The 23,748-nt window shown below is 46.1% G+C and overlaps 1 long non-coding RNA gene across 2 annotated transcripts; it reads left to right on the top strand.

Moving 5' to 3' along the window:
* Positions 1–1,205: 1,205 nt before the first annotated feature.
* On the top strand, positions 1,206–16,593 carry LOC123858841 (uncharacterized). 2 transcript variants are annotated; one of them, XR_010410571.1, is made up of 4 exons: positions 1,206–1,542; positions 1,656–1,948; positions 4,495–4,756; positions 5,807–7,166. It is a non-coding gene; the product is annotated as an uncharacterized LOC123858841 (long non-coding RNA). The 2 variants fall into 2 exon arrangements; XR_006794253.3 differs by lacking the exon at positions 5,807–7,166 and adding an exon at positions 7,416–16,593 and having other exon boundaries at positions 1,209–1,542.
* The last annotated feature ends 7,155 nt before the right edge of the window (positions 16,594–23,748 follow it).

Raw genomic sequence — 23,748 nt, 5'->3', positions numbered from 1 at the left:
TGTAACATTGGGCAAGTCACTCAACCTCTTAAAGCCTTTGTCACTAATTTGTAAAATGAGAACAGTGATGACATCTACCATATAAAACTGTTTTTAAGGATTAGATTCAAGTTGAGTGTTTATTATAGTTCCAAACACTACAGGAAACGTTAGCTCTAACTGCAGTTATCATTCCAAGTATTCGTCATGGGCTGAATTGTGTCCGCCCACCCCCAGATTCATATGTTGAAGTCCTAGACCCCAGTACCTGAGAATGTTAGTGTATTTCTAGATAGGGTCTTCCAAGAGGTAAGGAAGGCAAAAGGAGGCCACATGGGTGGGCCCTAGTCCAGTATGACTGGAATCCTTACAAGAAGAGATTAGGTTAGGGGTGCCTGGGTGGCTCAGTCGGTTGAGCGTCTGCCTTCGGCCCAGGTCATGATCCCAGAGTCCTGGGATCGAGCCCCGCATCAGGCTCCCTGCTCAGCGGGAAGCCCGCTTCTCCCTCTCCCACTCCCCCTTGCTTGTGTTCCCTCTCTCGCTGTGTCTCTCTCTGTCAAATAAATAAATAAAATCATTTAAAAAAAAAAGAAGAGATTAGGTTATAAACACACAGAGGAGAGGCCACATGAAGATGTAGGGAGGATGTGGCCATTTGCAAGACAAGAAAAGAAACTTTCAGTAGAAACCAACCCTGCTGACACCTTGATCTTAGACTTTTAGCCTTAAGAATTGTGAAAATTTAATTTCTTTTTTTTTAAGATTTTATTTATTTATTTGAGAGAGAGCGAGAGAGAGAGCACAGAGGGAGAGGGAGAAGCAGATTCTCCACTGAGCAGGGAGCCCGATGTGGGACTCGATCCCAGGACCCTGGGATCATGACCTGAGCCAAAGGCAGACACTTCACTAACTGAGCCACCCAGGCGCCCTGTGAAAATTTAATTTCTGTTGTTTAAACCACTTAACCTGTGGTACTTGCTACAGAGGTCATAGCAAACTAATACAGGACTACTGACAAAAAGAATATATTCCTAAATTACAAGTGTAGATAAGGAACCTTTCTGAAAGCTATTAGGTTTGGTCTGTTTCTATCATTTCCTTGCATGGAAAATCATCCACTGCGTGCTCTAGTCTCTGGCCCTATGTTGCCATCTGTGGGATTTGGCTAGCCCGAGTTAGGCCTCAGATGGAATACAGACACAAAGATCATGGCACTGTTGTAACCAAGATGCCCCAGAACATAATGTCAACAGCTTAATGATTTGGCATCTGTTATGTCAATACTGGTTAGAGCAATAGGTCTGGGGGTGACGGAGGCAGAGGTGAATCAGAGTGAGTTTCATATTTAAACATCACTCCATGAGAATGGTTTATATTTTTCTCCAAACAGAGCGAGAAAGATGTTGTTTGCTCATTTAGTGTTATTATGGGAACAAATCATTAAACACTATAGATTTTGTTTTCCTTAAACCAGATGGAATCATGGTTTCATGGAAACTGGGGATAATAATGCCCACATGGACGGCTGATTGCTCTTGGCAAGACAACTCCTCTGAACTCCAGGTGACTCTTTTTTTGTTGTTCATAGCAATTTGGACTTCCTTTCCTTCCTTCTTCCAAGCCCGTCCTTGCTGACTGCTCATCTGTCCTTCACTCTGCTTGTTTTCCTCTGGCAGACCAGCGTAGGCCAGATGTGGGCACGTGGACACCACTGACAACAAGAGAAGCCTCTTGCCCTCCTTTCAAACCAAGGCTCAGCTCCTCCAGAGACAGGAAGCGAGGACTTCCCCAGCCCCACGACCCTCAGGAATGTCCGCAGCCATACTGAAGCCCTGAATGCTCCCTCACGGATGAAAAGCAGCTTGTCTTTTGTCATTGGAAGGCAAAGAAGAAAAACAACAACAACTAAGTCATTAAAACAAATACCAGGGAACGTACAGGAGGTTGGCACTCCGTACGCGAGCTGGAGGTATGTGCTTGTAAATCACAGGCGGTAGGGAACAGCACGTAGTCCGGGTCTCTGCAGGCCTTTCTGGAGGGTCATGCAGGTGCACGGTGCTTGGCAGAGTGAGTGGCCCCTTCAAGTTTGCGCCGAAGGGGCCTTGCTTATCGCACCCTGGTCCTGCGGCTACTACTCAGCACTGGCGGCATCTGGCCAGCAGCAGCGGGCAAAGGACAACCGTGGTTTGCAGAGTCCCCAGCGTCACAGAGCAGAGGGGCATTTAGAGCGAAGAAACAGGAGCTTAGGAGCTGTGACGGTCACTGAGCTGAAACCTCGTGACCGCCCTGAGAGGCAGAGCAGATCTGTCCCCTCCAATTCCTTAGGTCAGTGACCCGCTGAGGTCTTGGGAGTAGAACTGGGACGGGGCTCTAAGGCTTAGTAGTGGGATGCCCCGTCTGCCCTCAGGTCATGCCTGGGAGGCCAGCTGCCCTGCCTGGCTGGATCCAGGCTGGATCCTCACTTGATCCAAGCCTGGCCTGATCCCCACCTGGTCAAGAGCACTGTGGAGATGTGTCACACTCTCACCACCACCTCCCCCCACCCCCGCCCGCCCCGCCGGCCTCAGTCAGCCCCTGGCCACGTTGTTTCTTTTACTGAGAACGTTCATTATTGTGGGATATCGGAGGGCTGCCTGGAACGTTCCCTGCCCTGTGTTTTCCAGAGAACAGATTATCAGGAAGCCCTTGATCTCTGCCAACAAGAGAGATCTCTGGATCTCTCTGGCCCTTGATCTCTGCCAACAAGAGAGATCTCTGGATCTCTCTGGCACAGTGACTGTTTTGATCTGTTTCCTGCTATATGGTGCATCGAGAAAAGGAGGCGCAAAGAGTGCAGGTTGGAGGTACAAGCCGCAAGTCCAGACTTTTCCCAGCTGGGAAGGGCCAAGTCTGGAAATTGTGCGCAGCGCTCTAGCAGCTATGCCTTTGCCTTGCTCTGTAGAAAGAGCACGGCCTGGGGCGCCTGGGTGGCTCAGTCGTTACGCGTCTGCCTTTGGCTCAGGTCGTGATCCCAGGGTCCTGGGATCGAGCCCCGCGTTGGGCTCCCTGCTCAGCGGGAAGCCTGCTTCTCCCTCTCCCACTCCGCCTGCTTGTGTTCCCTCTCTCGCTGTCTCTCTCTCTCTCTGTCAAATAAATAAAGTCTTAAAAAAAAAAAAAAAAGAAAGAGCACGGCCTGATGGAAGCTGCAGTCAAACTGTAACAATTGACCTCGGGCCCGGGAGGTGATGATACATTGAGTTTACACTCTGTGCCCAAACCTATTCCATCTTGGCCTGCTTGCAGCTTATACAATAAGGCATTTCTGAGCACAGGGGGTTGGCCCAGGCAACAGTGCTGCGGAAAGAAAACCAAGTGTTTTGTGCTGCCTCCCAATCAGTGTGCCCGCAGTCTTGAGCAACTGTGACAGAGGCCAAGTGCAGATGGCAGGCAATCCGTGGCGCTTGGAATTCCCCCTGAGGTTCCCATGGAGATTCCCCTGAGAGGGCTGCTTCCACAAGCCCCAGGCTTGGACGGAGCAGGAGGGGCTTGTGTTAACGAGGAAGGAGGTCCCAGAGCGTCCGGGTTGGGACTGGGGTGGGTGACCCCGGTGGCTGCCTTTTGGGGGATGGGCCTCGGTAAGAAAAGCAACTACTTAAAAAGTCCGCTGAGAGGAGCATTTCAGGTACTCTCTCCAGACATGAGGTAAACCCTCTTGGAAGGGTGACTCCCCAGGACCATTCCCAGCTGCTCTGGTCACTCTCCTGGGACACGGTTGTCTGGGCCAGGGGTGGCAGAGAAGTCTGAAGATAGAAGTCCAAAGATAGACAGCTTGCGGGTCCTCCCTCAGGCCCTGAGGTAGCCTAGCTGTTAGTAGCTATTTGCTGCCTCGGCCACATACCCCACAGACCCCACAGTCATGTCACCCTGACCTACCCAGGTCTGGAGTGGGAATGAAGGCTGAGTGGGCTTCTCAGTGGGCCTCACTGCTGTGTGAATCGAAATGCTTGGACAAGAGACAGTATTGTCAGTCTGCTTGCTCAGACACCCTTTGTGCCTGTTTGTTCATTCCTTCATTTTTCTAAGTAGAGCTCTCGAGACCGGCTATGTGTCAGGTTGGACGCTAGGCCCTTGGGGTGCACAGGTGAGCAGGCCAAAGTCACTGCTGAGCCCACAGTAGGGAGAATAAGCAAGTCTGAGTGATTACAGGGCAGTACATGCATTTCCACAGGAGCCTGGTCCCCATGCCGAAGGATCCACTAGAGAGGAAGAGCTCCTAATTCAGTCATGCAAGATCAGGGAAGGCTTCCCGGAAGAAGTGACAGCTAAGCTGAGACCTTGGGCCTAGTTCAAACCCAAATCCCCACTTTGGTCTGTCTCTGAAGCTTACCTCTTGCCCTTCAGTCCGGCTTGTCTCTCCACATGTGCTACTCAGCCTCTTCCCTTTACTGGTCTTGTCCTGACCCCCATCCACACCTGCACCCCCGCATCAAGCCTCCTTTATCTCTAAATCTTTATTGGGTGTTTACTCTGTGCCAGGCACTGAGCTAGCAACTTGACGAAGATTACCTCACAGTCACTCGGTGAGAGAATGGAGTCAGTCTGCGTGGGTTCAAATCCCAGTTCAGCTTCCGCAAGCCACGAGACCTTGGGGAAGATGGTCCACCTCTCTGTGCCTCTGTTTCCGTAACTGTACAGCAAGCCTCATGAAAGTACACACTCCAGAGCGCCAGTGTCAGGAATAAGTATATTCATGTACGCAAAGTGCTCGGAGTGCCATCGGGGATACCTGAAGAGCTGCGTAAGTACTTGCTGATGTCGGGGTACCCTCCGTTTTAGAGATGAGGAAGTCAAGGTTCAGAGAAGTTTGTCCCAAGGTCACACAGATGGAAATGGTCAGGGGCAGGATCTGGAGGCGGGCTTTCCAACTGCATGTCCGGAGTGCCCTTCTCCACGACACACAGCTATGTCTGCTCTCTGGCTGCCTCTGACACCACCTCCGGTTCCGAGTCCCATCTATCTGTTCCCGAGCCCACGGCCGTGACCTCCGCCCTGCTAGACGGCCTGCCCCCTGACCCACTGGCGCAGCCGAGCCTGTTCCGGCCCCGCCCGGCCCACACCTGCACACTGGCACGCACAAGGGTTTGGGCCCCGAGACCCCTGTCTGCCCGAGCCCATCTGCTCAGACTGGCTGTGCTTGTGCAGAGGGGGCAATGGGCCGCCCGGAAAAGGCCGTGTGGAGGGGAGGAGGCAGCAGGACGACAGCCGAGGATCCTGGAGTGCTGGAACAGGGGGAGATGGAGGAGGGTCACAGTGGAGGGGCAGTGGGGCCAGAGGAGCATAAAGCGGGCGTAGCGAGGCTGGTGGGGAAAGAAGGGTCGCAAGTAAAGGAAAAATGTTGCTTTGAATGTGACAGCTTATAGGCTCAACACTGACTAAGGCACTGAGCACCAATTTCAAGTGGAAATTCCTACAATTGTTCTAAAAGGTCTCAGAGCAACTCACTAGGTCTCTGTGAGCCCACCCTTCAGTTCTTTTGGCCGTTTGGTAGGAAAAGTGGCCTCGTGAAGGTGGGATTGACCGGAGTGGGTGAGAAATTGGGTGAGAAATTGGGGCCTGCGATCTCCAAGTTCGTGCCCTTTCTGTGACCTCGGGAGAGATGACTGTCTTTCCAGAGCCTGTTTCCTCATCTGGAAACTAAGGGAAATTTTGCAGTTTTCCTCTGAGGGGTATTTTGAAGAGTAGTCATAGACCGTTTTCCAAGTACCAAGCGTCAGATGTACAGAAAGAACGCTGGCGTTTCAGCAAATCTACAACTCAAGTTTTCAAATCCACTGTTCTTTCCATCCAGGGGCATTTTCCTAAAGAGGGGCCAGGTTAGTCCCAGTGGATTCAATACTGTATTCGTCTACTCCTGAAGAACAAAAAGCAGAGTTATTTATTTATTCAAGTTTCGTTGGAGACATTTCGACCCATTATCCTCTAGCTGGACCATTGAACCTGCACTTGGAAATGAGAACCAGCTGACTAAATAAACAGTTGCATATGGCAAAGAAGCAGGAAACCCCTCCCCAAAGCTAATAATATTAACAAACTTCCACGGGACACACAATCCATAATTAATGACAATTTGGGGGGGGAAAAAAAAGACATAAAAACTCGGAATTTGAAATCTGAGTCTGAGAACAGGATGGTGAGGGTTTTTTTTTTTTTTGCTCAGAATCTGTCCACCCTTTTTTCTGGCCCCCTTTCCTTCTGACAGCCACATTTATTCAAATTCTTTCTGTAAATGTCTTTAGTCTGAGGATTTAGATCTTGGAATTCAAAGAGCAGCCTGTCAGTAGGAGCTTATTAAAAACCTCACTATGTCATGTGACCTGATGTGACTGATTCTAGCTAAACTCACAGGAAGGTTGGTCTTGCTTTCAGAAACCGGTTCCCTGGCAAGGCTGCCTTTGGAGTCAGATTCAGTGACACTGAACCACATGTGAGGGCAGACTCCAGTCTAAGCACCCAGGCCAAGATTCAGCAGGCCGCAGGTGCCTAGGGAATGGGCTTGACTTCCTGGACCCGCTCCTTAGGAGAAGCACCCCATCTAAGGCCCTAGGAGAAGCACCCCATCTAAGGCCCTAGAGCATTCCCGTTCCAGTGCAGCCCATACAATGCCAACATTCAGGAGCCATTCACCAGCATGTTCCAGGAGATCATATCACTCTCCACACTTTCTCTCGAGTGTGTTTGGGACAGAAATGGCTAGTGACCTCTGAAGAGTCATGGTCTTCTTCCAGAGTGAATAGTGGCTGTTGAAATGCAGCTAACCAGCCAGGGTCTACATTCCTGAGACCCTCAACCCTCCCCAGGTGATTCATTCTGACCAGTGAAATATGAGCCTGAGTGATGTGACATTTTCTGGCTGAGGTGGTTAAGTACCCAGCGTGTCTTCCCTCACTTTCTTCCCACCTAGGAGCTCTAAGGGGCAGGAGCCCGGGGCCCAGAGTCACTGCGTGGAGGAAAAGCCCAGAGCTGCATGAGCAGGAGACTGTCTGGTTAGAGTTTATGGGAGCAGGAAATAAACTTTTGTGTTCAGCTGTTAGGATACAGAGCTGGTTATTGCCCCATTAGCCTATACTGACTAAGATCATGCTGTGTAACATTTCCTAAACAGCAATGAGCCTTAGGGTACGGGGGATTCCCCCAGCTCCTAACTTTCTCTGTGCAGAAAACACCAGTCCTGCCCACATGCCTGTGGCCTCATTGGAGTCCCTGTGAGTCTCTCTCTCTCTCCACGCTCCCCAGTGGAGCCTCTCTGTGAGGAAACAGTAAAGCACGCATAGAAGTGAAAAGCATGGTCTCTGAATCAGACTGCTCAGGTTCAATTCCAAATGCCACCACTTACTAACAGGCGAGGCCTTCAGCAAGTAGCTTAACCTCTCTGACTTCAAATCCTCTCTCTTCACCAGGGGGATATTACTTCACAGAGTCGTCAGGTCACAGAAACTGAACTTGGCCAGTCGTCACAGCAAATATTAGCACTACTGTTACTATTCACTGAGCCTTCTTCAGAATCCCAGATGTGCAGACTGAAGCAGCAATCGATACCATCGATACTCTGGTCTCTCCTCCTGTTACCTCTTCACGCCGATAATTCCCACCAAGAAGTCACACTTTTCTTTCATGGGTATTTGTATTTCTTCTACCTCTGTCCCCAAGATGTCACCCCTCCTTCTAGTCTTTACCTGAGGTGCTACAACAAATTTAGGGACTTAGAAGCATCTTGCAAAATGAGAAGTAGGTGGATCCAAAGAAGTGGGCCCAAATGCGTGTTGAATGCATGTTTATCTGCTTCAGTAGACAGTGGATCCTGTTCAAGAACTACCATCCTCGTGTGTAAGCATCGCCCTCCATGGCCTCTCCCCAGGGTTTTGTGTTGCCAGAAGCTCTTAGGAGCTGTTGTAGTGCAGAGAGCAAAAAGGGGAAAAGGATAGGAAGTACCCCGACTGGTACTAGAGAGGGTTTTCTCCAACATTTCAGCAGAAAGAGAAGCTAGAGCATGTTTGGGGTAAGAAGGAAACAGATGGAAGAGAAGAGGAGGACTGTGAGCAGTGTGGCCCAGACATGTCTCTCCTTCACGATGGTCAAGAAGCACAAATAAAGGACAGAAGTTAAATAGAGTTGCTTTGTGGGGGCTGGACTGTCTTTCGTGTAGCACGGCCTTACTCTGTGACCGGACTGCAGGGGCCCCAGAGTCAGTAGAGTCATAAGACATTTTTGCAGAGTTTGACATTAGTCTTCCAGTCAAATCAAGGAGCTTATTTGAAAATTCAAGTCAACGCTTGCCGTGTTTGTTCAGCTGAGGGACAGGATCAAGGACTACATCTGGGGCAACAGGTGTAGAAAAGCCACGAGAAAGGCCGGCAGATTCCCAAGATGAGGCAGCACCCGTGCTTGGTTCTTGGCTCTGTAAATGCTGAACAAACCAAGAGGAGTGCAGCCAGCATGGAGGCAGACTTCCCTAAGCCCAGACTCTCAGCACGGTCTCCTCCTCTTGCGATGAATCAACCATCGCGGCCATCTGAACGCCTTGGAGCCTGGACTGTTGGTCTCATGTTAGGTTCTGGCTGGAATTCAGATTCACTCACAGCCTCCAGGCCTCTGAGCTCTGACTGAACCTTTCCTCACAGCCTGTTCATGTCTCCTCCACGGTCATCCCGCCTCCACCAGCCTTTTCCCAGGTCGCAGAGCCTGGCCCAGGAAAGCTTTAAAGATCATGTAGTACCACTCCCTCATTTTAGACAGGAGGAAGCTTGAAATCCCATAGATTTCCCCTCCTCTAGCACACGCTTTGCTAAGCTCAGATGGTCACAGAAACTGAACTTGGCCAGTGGGACAGAGGGCTGGCATTTCCCTGGAGGTGTGGAGTGAAAGAGAGGCATCCTTTGCATCCTTCGCATCCTTCCCGTGATGGGAAGACCTGGAAAGTGAAGTTCCTGAAGAACCTCCACTGGGCTCCCTTCCTCCCCCAGCCCTGGGAGTGGAGGGCAACAGGCATTCAGGCAGGTGGAGACGCCCCGGGGCTGCCCGCTCTGCTCACTGCCGCATTACCTCCCTGTGGCTTCCAGGGGGAACGCTGTGTTTCTCAGCAATCCCCAGCACGAGGGCTCAAAGGTGAGCGACATTGCACAAGAGGTGACTCAACCCTTTGGCTCAAGTCTCTGTCCTCTATTAAATGCAAATATCCTTGAACAAGAGGTGCCATCATGGGAGAGTAGAGAACCGAGTTCTAGTACCAGATCCCCTGCCAGTACCCAAGAGACTACGGGCAGCATCCTCACACCCGGTCACAGGACACCCTCTCTGAGGGAACGTCAAGGGCTGCCAGGAGTCCAAGGGGAACAGATAAGAATGAATGACCCTCACACTTGACTGTGGTCTCTTCCAGAGGGTAGCTTAGGGGGGAAATGGAGGCGAAGAGAAACTGGGAGGCTGTGAGCCCTGACAGGGAGCTCTACTCTCTGGCTGGGTAGGGGCCGCCCAACACAGTGAAGTCAGTGCTCACAGCTTAGGGCCAGCAACGTGACACTCTGGACAACCGTGTCCTGAGCCCTTATGAGGAGGCAGCTCTGTTCCCAGAGATGTGATACCCTGAATCCAAAGTCTCTATCTCTTGAGAGGAGGCTGGAGAGAGGATTCTGGGCTAGCTCCTCTCTCCTGCATGAGACTAAGGGATGAGCTAGCTGGAAGGTAGAGGTACCCATCGCGTCCTTGATAATCCCTTAATTACCGAACTAATGCCCCCTGAAGATTTTATACCATAAACACTGCTTGCCAGTTTTCTCCAGGAAAAGATAAGATGGCTACAATTATTTTTGTGGGGTCTTTTTGTTTTGTTGTTTCACTTCTGAGGGCCTACTCCTGTTTGAGTGTGAGTTTTACCCATTTCAGGCAGAGGGGTCATTTTGGCTTACTTGAGAGGGAGCTGAATTATGTTAGGCAGAGAATTTTGTTGTAGTTGACCCTGTGCTTCACATTGTGGTGTTGGTTGGCCTTGGCTTAGCTCAGGGGTTGAGTGAAATAGATAACTGCAATGTTTCCTAGCCGCCCGGCAACTTTTCAACCCGTCTTTGCTCTATTTGGGCAATTCCAGCTTTATGAGTCCTGCTTTTATCAGGAAGAATCCAGAAAGTCAGTTCCCAAACTCCTGTGCAATTAGAGTGCAGGCATCTGAATCACAGTTACATCTGACGAGAAGTGAGAACTTTAAAGAAAAAGGCTCTTGGGTGAAACCCATTTTCCTGTCAAGGGGGGCGGCAGAGGTTTCTTTTAGAAGAAATGGGACAGAAATACTATCAGTGGAGTGGCAGTGCTGGTGGCCTTTCTCCTCGGTGGCGGTGGCGCGGCTACCAAGCAGCAGCTCCTCCCCCACCCCGGGGGGTCCGTAGCGTGGATTCAAATGCTGTTCTGTGAGGTTGGTTCTCCAGGCTAATTCTGTGAGCTAGCCAATTTCCTTTCCATAAGCTCCTTTCTGCTCACTTATCAGAATCAGCGTCTGTGGTTGGCAGCGGAGGGTCCTGAAGGACCCAGCAACCGACCGCTAACTCCATCACCCCTTCCTAGAGACACTCGGAGCCCTGACATGCTAGCCACAGCAGCTGCACCAGGAGACTCTCATCTCAAACCTCGGCCCTCCCCAATGTCTTTCCTGCCTATAAGATCCAGGCCTCCCCTACGTTCCTCTTGGACCTCTCCTCTCACATTGCCAAGCTAACAGCCACCTTGCAGGAAATGGATGGGTGAAGAGGTGGTATGTAAACCCCATTGGACCACTTGGCCTGGTTTCAAAGAGGCACAAGTCCTCACTCCTGGAGACAGGGGCCAAGGGCTCCTCTAGGATGGCTGCCTGCAAGGAAGCCACTCTGGGGGTTTCCATTCAGGTTCCAAATGCCTGGCCATCATTCTGTTCACAGAGCCTTTGAGGCCTTCTTGCTTAGATAATTCACCACTAGTCCATGATAGAATCCAAAGAAATGCCCAGTTAGCTAACTTCTGCTTGTCTCCAACCAGAAGTATTTACAGAATGTAAACTCCACAAGGACAGGGCTATGTTCACTCACAGAATAATCCTAGCGCCTAGAACCATTCTTGGCACATAGTGGGGTTCTCCCTAAATCACTGTTGAACAAATTGTGAATAAGTGATAGAAATTTTTTTATACTGCAAACTCTCTACCAGATAATGGGCCTAAAACATACTCTGGTAGGAATAGACAATACAGCTTTGGAAATTTGGTATGTCTTGAGAGTTTCACACACACAAAATATTTCTATCTGCCTACTCTAGATGCCTATAGCTATGGTAGGCTACCCAGTGTGAAACCATAGCAGAGAAGACTGATTTACCTCTGTGATATTTTTGGTACCATTCACTAATTAAAATTTTTTTTTTTAAAGATTTTATTTATTTATTTGAGAGAGAGAATGAGATAGAGAGAGAGAGCATGAGAGGGGAGAGGGTCAGAGGGAGAAGCAGGCCCCCCGCTGAGCAGGGAGCCCGATGCGGGACTCGATCCCGGGACTCCAGGACCATGACCTGAGCCGAAGGCAGTCGCTTAACCAACTGAGCCACCCAGGTACCCCACTAATTAAAATTTGTTGGCACTTGAAATACTTTTTTGAGGCAGCCTGCCAAACCCCCAAATCTCTACTATCTGAAAAGCACCTCATCTTTAAAGACAATGAAGGGGCAACGTGCATATTGACAACTTTAGTCAGCCTGGTCTTTAACAGTCAGCCTGGTCTTTGGCCAGCCTGGTCTTTAACACCTATATAAACTAAACATAAGCCTCCCAAGGATGCCACCCTCCTGTACATGGTTTTCAAGGGATTGTAGAGAGTCACAGATCAGAGAATTTTTAGTCTCTGGCTGATACCATGCTAAAATGTTTGCATGCATCATCACATTTCTCTTTCAAGGCCTTTGAAGGATGTAAGCCATATAATAATCTCCGGTTGGCAAATGAAGAAAGTGAAACATTAAATTATTTGCTAGTGGATGGTGATTCCAACCCAGTCCAGCTGACACCAGAGCCTACAGCACTAACCACTGAGTGTTCTGTATCTGATCCACCAGAGGGTTTCTGGGACTCCTCCAATGTCTGTATATGGAAGCAAACAGTCAAAGATGATTGTCATCCCCAAATATCTAGTTCCCCCTTTGAGTCTTACAGCACCTACTCGAGGCTCAATGGGAGGCACTATGAGAACTTACACAACCCAGTGACAGTCACTGTTTCTAGAACATTATTCTCTAGTCTTATACCCTGACAGGCCCCATCATGCCCCAAATGCAAACTTTTAAAACCTAGTATCTCTAGAAAATATTCTGTGCACTCATTCAATAGAATGCAAAGACTCACTCTTCTATCTTATCTTTTTGGTCAAATATTCTGTTCTCTTGTGTCACTCCAAGTGGATCCAGTTTTGCAGTTTCTTTGATGGAAAAGTTCTGGATTGCCAAGTGGTAAAGGTTTGACAGCAAAATCATTTGTTTTAATTCGCCAGAAGGAAAAACTTGGTCACCATTACATCAGCTATTTCAGACTTATCTTCTGTTTGCCAAAGCAAGTTTGCCTGAATAGTTTAAACACTGGTGAGAAGTGGAGCGGGGTGGGCAGTGAGATGGAATCTCGCCTAATTTCCAATCCTTCACCTCTTATCCATCAAAGGAAGAAAGCAATTTAGAGACTATTTTAAAGATAACAGACTCTCAGTCATAGAGCTCTGTCACAGTAAGCTGTGAATAAGTGATTTTTCAGATGCTTCAAAAATACTGTGTGTGGAAAAACCTTTTTTTTCCTTAAAAAAAATTTTTTTTATTATGATAGTAATGCTGTGGGAAATGGCAGTTAAAGTCATCAGGAAAAAGAAAAAGTAAAAAAATACCAAGTAAAATCTGAACTACCCTCTCCATTTCCTGAATCCATTCTCTAGAAATAATCAATATTAAGAATGTTCTAATTACTTGATTTTCCATGAATATGTAAGCACAGATGTATATATTTTATAGTATTTGTATATATGTGGAGAAGCTTTTTGTCGTTGTTCTAAGGCCTAGATGTAAGCTAGGCTTTGTTGAGGTTAAGTTAACTAATAGAGGCCCCTATTTGAAAGTCTCTTATCTATACCTCCTTTTTTCACAAGTATGACATTTATGGACATTTCTCTACTTGGGCAGAGCACTGAGAACCCAGAAATGAAGTGGATGTTGGCCTAAGCTGTTTCCGTACTAGAGCTCTTGGCCAGGTCTAATTGTGTTCTGTCCCGCTACCCAAAGTCAAACCTGAAAATACAAACCTGAATTTATAGCCAACACTGGGTAAATAAATAAATAAATAAAATACAACCCAGAAAACAAACAAACAAAAACCCCATGAAAACAATTTCCATTTCTGGGGTGCTTGGGTGGCTCAGTCGGTTAAGCGACCTTCTCTTTGGTTTCAGCTCAGTCCGTGATCTCAGGATCATGAGATCAAGCTCCGCATCAGGTTCAGTGCTTAGCTCGAGTCTGCTTGGGACTCTCTCTCCCTCTCCTTCTGTCCTTCTCCCCTGCGTGCACATGCTCTCTACCTCTCCCCCTTCTAAAATAAATAAATCTTTAAAAATATAAACAAAAAAACCCCCACAACAATTTCCACTTCTTTGCCAGAACAGGAAGTTATTGCTGAATAGAGGATATTAATGCTTAAGTTTAGTAGACAAGCGAAGAAAAAGTAACCCAGCACAACTGAGCCCATTTTTTGGCGGGGGGAGGCATTCACCTCCCATCCTCACAGGGAGGTTGTTGAGCCAAGCATATCAGTAAATGCCCAGCAATGGAAAATAGCCAAATGTTCCCAGGGAGGGGGCTTTCTCACTATCTTGGGCTCACCTAGGAAACCAGATCTTAATAAAGTCCCCGATTACTTTGCCCATGTCCACAACTTAGCCTTTTTCCTGGAACAGGAAAACAGCTGAGACTGTCAGGCAAGTCCTCCTTGCTCATATGATTCCTTTCTTTTGGTTTCTTGTCCACTTTTTTGAAACCCAGGACCAATTCCAGCCCTTCTTTACAAGGGTGGGGCCAACAATTTGGTTTCAGTTTGATTTATCCCAGTACCTAACCCAGTATGGAGTTCAAATAAGAATTTTATAAACACTTTCTGATGCCAACATACGTGTCTTGCAATCTAGACATCTCGACATAATGTTAAACAAACATTACCCACCACAAAAACCAATTGGATCCATTTGTGGTTACTTCAGCCCTGGGTAGTTCCTTCTTGCAAGGTTCTGGCCTGATACCCGTGGGAAGTAGCTTTTGACCCCAGTAGGCTGCTGGCTCAGTGAGTTAAAGCGGTCGCGGAATCATTTTCTGTTTTTCTCAGACCTGTAATATGAAGCTGGAAGGCCCAGCCCCTCCCTAGTGGGTGGCTCAACATTCCTCCTCTGGCACTAAACTTACTTATGACAGTTTCTGTTGAAATTCTTTGGGTTGGCCCGGGTCGGGGGGAGTAGATTCTCAACAAAACAATGCACCATCAAGATGTGATTCTCCTCATTCACTTAGAGATCCTGGAGGTATTTGGGAGTGGGCTTTTCGAATTCCATCCTACATGACCTTACCTCCCATGACCTCTTGGAAAAGTTTCCCACCCTCCATAATACTTCCAACTACCCTGAATATAAGACAGAGATGACACAGTGGTTGATTCTCCAGCATTCTCTAACCAAAGGTTCTATATGTTGCTCTTATATTACCCACAATCCTATCATGGCCAATAGTAGCAATAGCTAATGTTTATCAATCACTCGCTACATATACAAGGAATTGTTAAGCCTTTTACATGCCTAGTCTCATTTCGTTCCCATAACAACCCTGTGAGGTGGGTATCCCTGTTATTTCATTTTGCAGACAGGGAAGTGAAGGAGCAGTTGGACAGACAACTTGCTCAAGGGCATTCAGCTTATAAATGGCAGGACCACCACTAACTCTGGTCTGTCTGGCTCCAAAAGCCACGCTTTTGGTCATGACCCTAAACTGTCAAGTCAGAGTTGACGATAAGGAAAAGGAATCTCGGTCTTATAATTGGCACTAGGTATGTGACATGTCAGAATCAGATGCAAGTTCTTATTCATTTTAAGGTCCCTCTCTTGTGCTCATCTTCTCCCATGCCCAGGATGCTGATAAGTGCACGTCTCCAGATGGACAAGGTAAAAGAGTAAAGGAGTAGTTGAAAGATGCAGAGCAGGGGGAAGGGAGAGAGGACAGGCAAGGGTGGAAAGGATCCTCTTATGGACATAAAGAGAATGTCCTCTGAACTCTCTAGAAAGGTCAGATAGGGCCTGTCAGCTGGAGGAATGAAGATTTTAGTGTTTCCAATCGGACCGGTGTTTTGACCATGAGTTCCGGAGTATCCAGCCACCAGCCCCAGATACCTCAGGGGGTAGGGACAGCCAAAGTGGCCTGGTGGCCTCCACGGAGGGGGTGGTCGGTCCTACACTTGCTCGGCCTTTGCAGTCTCAAAGAGGTGTATGCTTTTTGAGAGTTGACCAGACTCCCCAGCCCTGTCTCCGCCCTTAACCATCCAAAAGAAACTCACAGATGCCTCTCCCACCCACACTACCTCAGTCACACATCGAAAGAGCGCACCAGTAGACAGCCTCAGCTTGCTGCCCGGAGGAGCTAAGGGCAGGGTGCCTGCCCCAGCAAGGTCTCAGCTTACCAAGACTTCTTTCCCTTTGCACCCCCCGCCCCCGAGTTCTGCAGGGCATTTTGAGTGGCTTTTACGTTTTGGCATAAATAATTAAAACTAGGTTAGCCTTGTCAGAAATAAACACTTGCAGCTGCGATATAATATAGCCTTGGGGGTGTGTGTGTGCGTTTGTGTTTCTTGCTGATACGTAAACCTTGCCCCATGTATGAGTCCACATTCCAGGGGTCACATTCCCATATCTGTTGGCGTAAACTGAAAGCACGGAACTGTCAGCTTCACTCCCTTCAACCGAGCAGCTCCCCGGACGCAGGGGCAAGCTGGCACTGCCAATATGCGGCCGTGGCTGCGAGCTGCGTGTCTAGGTTAATATTTGCTCATGTTTATATCTTGCCTGATAGGTGGATGGAATTTGCCAAATGATTGTGGTTCCCTGAAAAGTTAATCAATGTCTAAACGAACCAGTCACAGACCACCACAGAGGTGTAGTGAAGTTGAACTCTGAGTACCTGTTCCCAAGGGCCACGTCCCTGGGGTCAGAGCAACAAGAAAGCTGCAGCGAGCAGTGCATGTGACCTGAAGAGCCCAGGCCTATTGCTGCTGGGCTGTTGTACACTCTATGGAAAGCTCTAGAATCTGAACACAAGGGATGCACCTCCTGGGCATTATATGTGCCCTGTCCAACCAACAGGCCTAGCTACAGCCCTGCTTTCTTCAGGTCCCTTCATCATCCTGACCAGGGGACCTTTGTGCCCACTTCATCAGGCCTGTTCATCCTAGAGTTGTCAGCCAGAGGGGCACTTTTATCCCTGCAAACATATACTGAGCTTACATCAGGTGCAACACTTTGAGGACACTAAAGGGAAAAAGGTGACTGAGATCCCAGCCCTAAAGCAGCCGACAGTTGAGAGAAGGGAGACGAAAAAGGCAATTATAATCTGGAGTGTGACATGCTTCATGAGGGAGTCTGCCCCCTGAACACAGCCTGGGTGATCAGGGATGCCTCTTAGAGGAGAAAAACAAAATTTGAGCAGAACCCAGAGGGCAGATGTGTCCTCAAAGATGTCCACATCCTAATCACCAAAATCTGAATATTACCTCATATGGCCAAGGATACTTTGCAGGTGTGATTAAGTTAAGTGTCTTGAGATGAGAGGTTATCCTGGATTATCTGGGTGGCCCCAAGTGTAATCGCAAGTGTCTTTGTAAGAGGGAGACAAAGGGAGATCTGACTTTGGCCAAGGAGAAAGCAGGCTGACCACAGAGAGGAGCCTGGAGTGATGTGCTTTGAAGATGAGCTGGAGGCCGCCGTACTGGGATACAGGCAGCCCCTAGGAGCTGAAAAAAGCAAGGAAATGGATTCTCTCCTCCGAACCTCCGGAAGGAACCAGGCGAACCAATACTTTGACTTTAGCCCAGTGAAACAGACTTCAGAATTCTGGTTCACGGATGTGACGTCTTGACCTGAAGCACGTCTGCAGTCTGAACTCTCACCACCCCCTTCCCTCCGTGCCCTGATATCAACCCGGTCCTGCAGCTACAGTCGTAAGATGTGTCTTACCCAGCCTTTGCCATGCCGTGTCCTCTGCTTGGGCCACTTGCCGTCTCCAAACCCCACCCCCCTGTATCAGTTTCCCATTTGCTGCGGTAACAGATTTGCACATAGTGGCTCAAAACAAACCACATTCATTCTCTTAAACGTCTACAGACCAGACGCAGAGAGGCTAGAGGCAACACTCAATCCTGGCTCTGTGGCCTGGTAGTAGCTCCCATTGGGTTTCCAAGCTCTCCTCCAGATCAACTTCATTTCATTCAATTAAATACTGAATCATTCCTGACTTGTACAGGAGTATGCAAGTTTGCTCTTTATGGGAATTGCCTACAAATAACACTGTGCCAGGCTTGAGTTTTTGAGATATAAAATTAGGCGATGCAGGTGGATTGTTCCAACTAGATCTTATGTAACCATGATGAGGAACGTAAATAGCTTGTGAATGGCAGCTGGGCCTGGAACTGGTGGGCTAGAATTGGGGCCCGTGTTTCTGTCTTTAGTGGATTATATCCGCTGCTGCTGACGATTTCTGGTCTCTGGACCCTTCATCAGGTGCCAGTGTCTGCAGAAAATCGAGATTTTCTTACACTCTCCGAGGTGCCCCTAGATAGAACTTGATACAAACCTAAATCCCTGCAGGAGCCAGTCCAAACATAAGCAGAGAATGGTGATGCCTGTTCTGCCTAAAAGCATTTGAATTCAGATGATTAAAAAATACATCCCAGGCAGCCTGCGCTCAACTTTGTGACCCTAATGAAACTAAGCCCCTTTCACAATCAGCCTTTTCTCACAGATTCGTCAGGGCCCCTTTTATAAAGGGAACCCACTGCTGTGGCTTTTTAAAAATTTGATTTTTAGTGTGGGGAGAGCTAGAGAGGGACCGTCTGAGTAGAGTGGGTGCCAGAATCTTCCTGATGTACAGGCTTGAGCAATTGAGAATAGCAGCTCTCTCACTCCTTACCACCCCAGCTGCAGCAGCCAAGGGGTAGCTAAACTTTAAAGGACATTGTTAATAATAAACTCAACCACTTAGGAGAAGTCACTGGTTCAGAATATGAACTCAAGGCTGGGGTATGTGGCCAAGGAGAAAAGCATTTGAGAGGACAGGCTTTTCCTCTTAGGCAGTGGGAATGTTGTGGCCCTTCAAATGTAAATAAAAGCCAAAAGGGCTTCCTAACACAATGTCCTTATTTAAGAAGAGGTCTGGGAGTTCTCTCAGCCTAACGAATAAAACCTGGGATAAGCATTTTTAGGCAGGCTCATTTCATTGAAGGAATCAGGGGAGTGAGTGGTGAGGGAAGATGACAACTGAGTAAATTAGCAAAGAACAAGAGGTCTGGAGCTGTAATTTCTGACTTCTGTTTACAGTTTTGAGATCTTCAGTCTGCATATCTGTAAAATGGTGCTACTTAACTTTGCCCCCAACTCTGTGCACCAAAAAGTTTACTGAAATGAGAAGTGAAATAATATCACTAAAACCCAGCAAAGCTGGCTTATTTATTATTGGCCATGAAAGAGGCATTCCTCCAGGATCTTTATGTATGAATTTATCTAAACTTTATTAAACTTCACAGCAAACCTGGGAGACACTTTGGGATTATCCCCATTTTTAAAGGTGAGTAAGCTGAGGCATTGTGAAGACAAGTATTTTGCACAAAGTCACAGGAGACAGAGCAGGAATTTGAACCCAAGAAGCAGAGTCCAAGATCTTAACTACTATTGTATTTTACAGCCTTGATAGAAAAAGAAAATCCAAATGACTGCCCAGCAACTGTCACTAAAAAGTGATCAAAGTAGTAGAGATAGAGTCTGTGTTCCAAAAAAAGGTGTAATAGTTTGTATTAGACCAAGCCTACACAGATGTCACACAGATGACAGTGATAAACCCTGGACAAAGCATACGAAACAACCATGTAAAGCCACTAGAGCATGACCGTAATTAAGCAGAACCTGGAGGGGAGTTGACACATGGAAGAAGAACATGACTATGGGTGAGCTTCCCTTTAAAATTTTTATTTTTATGGGTTTTTACCTAGCGGTAGATCTCAGTCAGCTCTGCAAGTTAACTATAATTTGGAAACAAACTGGAAATCTTACCGGCTTGAGGAATCAGATAACTGAATGTGGGGCTGTCAAAGCAGCTATAAAGTGACGGGGGGAAGCCTGGAAAGGATAGAGCCAAAGAGATGGAACCCCAAATTCTGTATATAAACTCTGCTCAAATCTCTGGCTAACTTCTGAGCTACACGTATAGGGCAAACTCCAAGCACTTAAGCGAAGCTAAAAGGACCAAACAAAAAATGCAGCTTCTGTTCAATGGAGGGGAGATAGAGTTTGAAGTTTGAGTTCAACCAAGTTAGTTGCCTATTAAAACAACAACGATAATAAAAATCAACACCGGGCGCCTGGGTGGCTCAGTCAGTTAAGCAACTGCCTTCGGCTCAGGTCATGATCCTGGAGTCCCGGGATCGAGTCCCACATCGGGCTCCCTGCTCGGCGGGGAGTCTGCTTCTCCCTCTGACCCTCCTCCCTCTCATGCTCTCTGTCTCTCATTCTCTCTGTCTCAAATAAATGAATAAAATTAAAAAAAAAAAAATCAACACCTTACTGAAGAATGTACCAGAAACTAGAGTCTGTACAATGTATCATTCACAGTGACCAAATTCAAAATCATTAGCCGTTTCAAGAAGAGAGAGAATGTAACCCATCACTCAAGAGAAAAGGCAATCAAAGGAGACACACTGAGATGATCCAGATATTGGAACTGGCAGACAAGGTCTTTAAAGCAGCTATTATAATTATGGTCAAGAATGTAAAGAAAGGGGCGCCTGGGTGGCTCAGTCAGTTAAGCGGCTGCCTTCGGCTCGGGTCATGATCCCAGGGTCCCGGGATCGAGCCCCGCGTCGGGCTCCCTGCTCGGCGGGAAGTCTGCTTCTCCCTCTCCCACTCCCCCTGCTTGTGTTCCCTCTCTCGCTGTGTCTCTCTCTGTCAAATAAATAAAATCTTAAAAAAAAAAAAAAAAGAATGTAAAGAAAAGTAAGTTCACAACCAATGGAAAGATATGAAATCCTAGCAGAAACATAGAAACAATTAAAAAAATAAACAACTTGAAATTCTGGGACTTCAAAATACAGTATTACATAAAAATTCATTGAATAGGCTCAACAGAAGATTGGAGACGACAGAAGAAAGTGTCAGTGAACTCAATGATACATCAATAGGAATTAAACAATCTGAAGAACAGAGAGAAATGAGGTTAAAAAAATGAGGTGATCAGAGACCTGTGGGACAGAATTAAGAGGTCTATCATATGTTACTGGAGTTCTAGAAGGAGAGGAGAAAATGAGGCATGAAAAAAATGTTTGAAGAAATAATTGACAAAACTAATTCAAATTTGATGAAAGACACAATATAATAGATGCAAAAATATAAGCAAACCGCAAGCAGGATAAATACAAGGAAAACCAAATGCAGGAATGTACTCCATCTTAGCTGACAACTGAACATAAAGAGAAAATCAGCTAGAGAAAAATGGCACATTACATACAGGGCAGCTAACAATATAAATGACAGCTGATTCATTCATGAAGGATAGAAACAGTGGAGATCAGAAATCAGTTGATCCTCTCTAAAGGGCTGGAATGAAGAAAAAAAAAAAACAACCAGAAAACAAAAAAAACCCTGTCGACCCAGAATTCTGTATTCAGAAAAATCCACTACAAGAAATGAAGGTGAGGGGCGCCTGGGTGGCTCAGTCGTTAAGCATCTGCCTTCAGCTCAGGTCATGATCCCAGGGTCCTGGGATCGAGCCCCGCATCGGGCTCCCTCCTCCGTGGGAAGCCTGCTTCTCCCTCTCCCACTCCCCCTGCTTGTGTTCCCTCTCTCGCTGCGTCTCTCTCTGTCAAATAAATAAATAAAATCTTTAAAAAAAAAAAAAAAAGAAATGAAGGTGAAATAAAGACACTTTCATATAAATAAGAACTAAGAGACTTAGTCATTCGCAGACCTAAACTACAAGAAATGATAAAGTTCTTTCATGCTAAAGGGAAATGGTATCAGACAGAAACTCAACTCATCAGCAAGGAATGAAGGATGCTATAAATCCTAAGTATGTGGATACAGGTAAGAGTCTATTTTTCTCTTAATAGCTTTAAAATACATAGGAGTACTTAGAGCAAAATGTGTAACAGTATGTTGTAAAGTGTATAACGTATGTAGATGTAATACATAAGACAACTGGAGCATACAGATGAAGGCAGTGAATAAAACTATATGGTTGCAAAATTCTTACATTTTTGTGAAGTGGTACAATATTGACTCTAAGTAAATTGTAGTAAGTTAAGGGTGTTTATTATAATCCGTAGAGCACTTGCTTAAAAAAAAAAAAGCTAATGCAAATAGGGATCACTAAAAACCCAGAAGATAAATTAAAATGTAATTCTAAGAAAAACAAAACAGAAAACAAAACAAACCTCCACCCCCAACCACAACTACCTCCAGAGAGAGCAGGAAAGAGAAACAGGAATAAAAATAGACTGGACAACCTAACAACAGTAAATACCCATATCAGTACATTAATTACATTAAATATGAATTGACCAAAATGCTCCACTTACAATTTAAAAATTATCAGACTGGAAAGAAAAAGGAGGAACCCAATTTTATGCTGTCTACAAGCACAATATAAGTGTAAATTCAGAGGCAGTTTGTAAGAAAGGTGGAAAAAGATATATTAACACTAATTATTTATAAAATAACACATTCCATGAGATCATCATAACCCTGATACCAAAACCAAGGAAAGCTATTACAGTAAAAGTAACACACACCAATATTCTTCATGAACATGGGTGCAAAAACTCTTAACTAAATATTAGCAAGTTGAATCTCAAAAATAAAAGAAACATCTCCATTAGACACAGGCAAAAGATGTGAACAGATATTTCACAAAAGAGGATACGTCACCAACAAATAAGCTTGTGAAAAAGTGCTCAACATCATTAATCACCAAGAAAATGTAAATTAACACCACAATGATACACCACTACATACCCACCAAAATGGCTTACTGTAAGATGACGGAAAACACTAAATGTTGTAAGGATGTCAGGAAGCAACCAGAACTCTCATACATTATTAGCAGATGTAAAATAGTTCAAACACTTTAGAAAAAAGGTCTGCCCAGGTTCTTATAAAATTAAACATATGCCTCCCCTACATCTCAGCAATTCTACTCCTAAGTATTTGCCTAAAAGAAATGAAAACATATATCCACAAAAGCCTTATACAAGAATATTCATAGCAGCTTTATTTATGATGGACCAAAATGTCCATCATCGAGAGAATGGGTAAACAAACTAGGATATATTCATACAAATGGAATAAAATCAATAAGAAAAAGGAATTAACTACTAATAAATGCAAAAAAGGATGAATCCTTAGCTGAGTGACAAAAGCCTTACACAGAAAGAGTGTGTGCCGTACAATTTCATTTATACGAAGTTCTAGAAGAGGCAAAACTAATCTAAGGTTTAAAGAAATCAGAATAACACTTGTTCTGGGAGTGGAGATGGAGATTGAGTGGGAAGAGGTATTTGGAACTCTTTAAGGTAACAGAAATATTGTATATCTTGATAAAGGGTTTAGGTCACACAGGGATATGCATTTGTCAAAACACATTGATTGGCACACTTATGATTTGTGCATTTTAGTTTTTGTAAATTCTACCTAAAAAAAAGAACTATCTACAAATAGTGAACTTTAGTTGATGATATGCAATCTAAAATGTTTGCAGGTGAGGAATGCTGAGGTCTACAACTCAGAAGTGTATCAAAAATAAGATGGAGGGATCTCTGGGTGGATAGATGCATAGATACATGATAAAGCAAATATTGCAAAATGTTAACAAATACAGAATCTAGATAGAGGGTATATGACTGATCACTGTATAGTTCTTTCAATTTTTCTGGATTTTGAAATTTTTTATAGGTTGAGAAAAAAAGCAGAGAATAGAGTTAAGTAGGGGGAAAAAAAGTGAAGAGGGGGTCTTGGGTTTATAGACAATCAAAGGAATGTATGAGGGAACGATGAGGTGTATTGAAATGTCTGGGGCACTATTTCCAAATTGGATAATCCTGAAAATATTGTGGAGAGCCTTAAAAAATATGGATTTCTTAGCTCCCCTCTTAGAAGTCCTAATTTTGGACTGATCTGGGATAGACCTGGAAATACTTTTTATTTTTATTTTTTTTAAAGATTTTATTTATTTATTTGACAGTGAGAGAGGGAACACAAGCAGGGGGAGCGGGAGAGGGAGAAGCAGGCTTCCCACTGAGCAGGAAGCCTGATGCGGGGCTCGATCCCAGGACCCTGGGACGACCTGAGCTGAAGGCTCACTGAGCCACCCAGGCATCCCTGGAAATACTTTTTAAAAGCTCACCGGGTGATCCCTGATAACCATCCATCTTAGGAACCATTGGTCTAAGAGGCCATAGTC

Source organism: Mirounga angustirostris, unplaced genomic scaffold (genome assembly GCF_029215605.1).
Source record: "Mirounga angustirostris isolate CCGP_5_RB_7025 unplaced genomic scaffold, mMirAng1.0.hap1 SCAF_4, whole genome shotgun sequence".
In the NCBI taxonomy this organism is placed as follows: domain Eukaryota; kingdom Metazoa; phylum Chordata; class Mammalia; order Carnivora; family Phocidae; genus Mirounga; species Mirounga angustirostris.
Note: the sequence above shows the minus strand (reverse complement) of the source record. Positions and strands in the feature narration are given on the sequence as shown.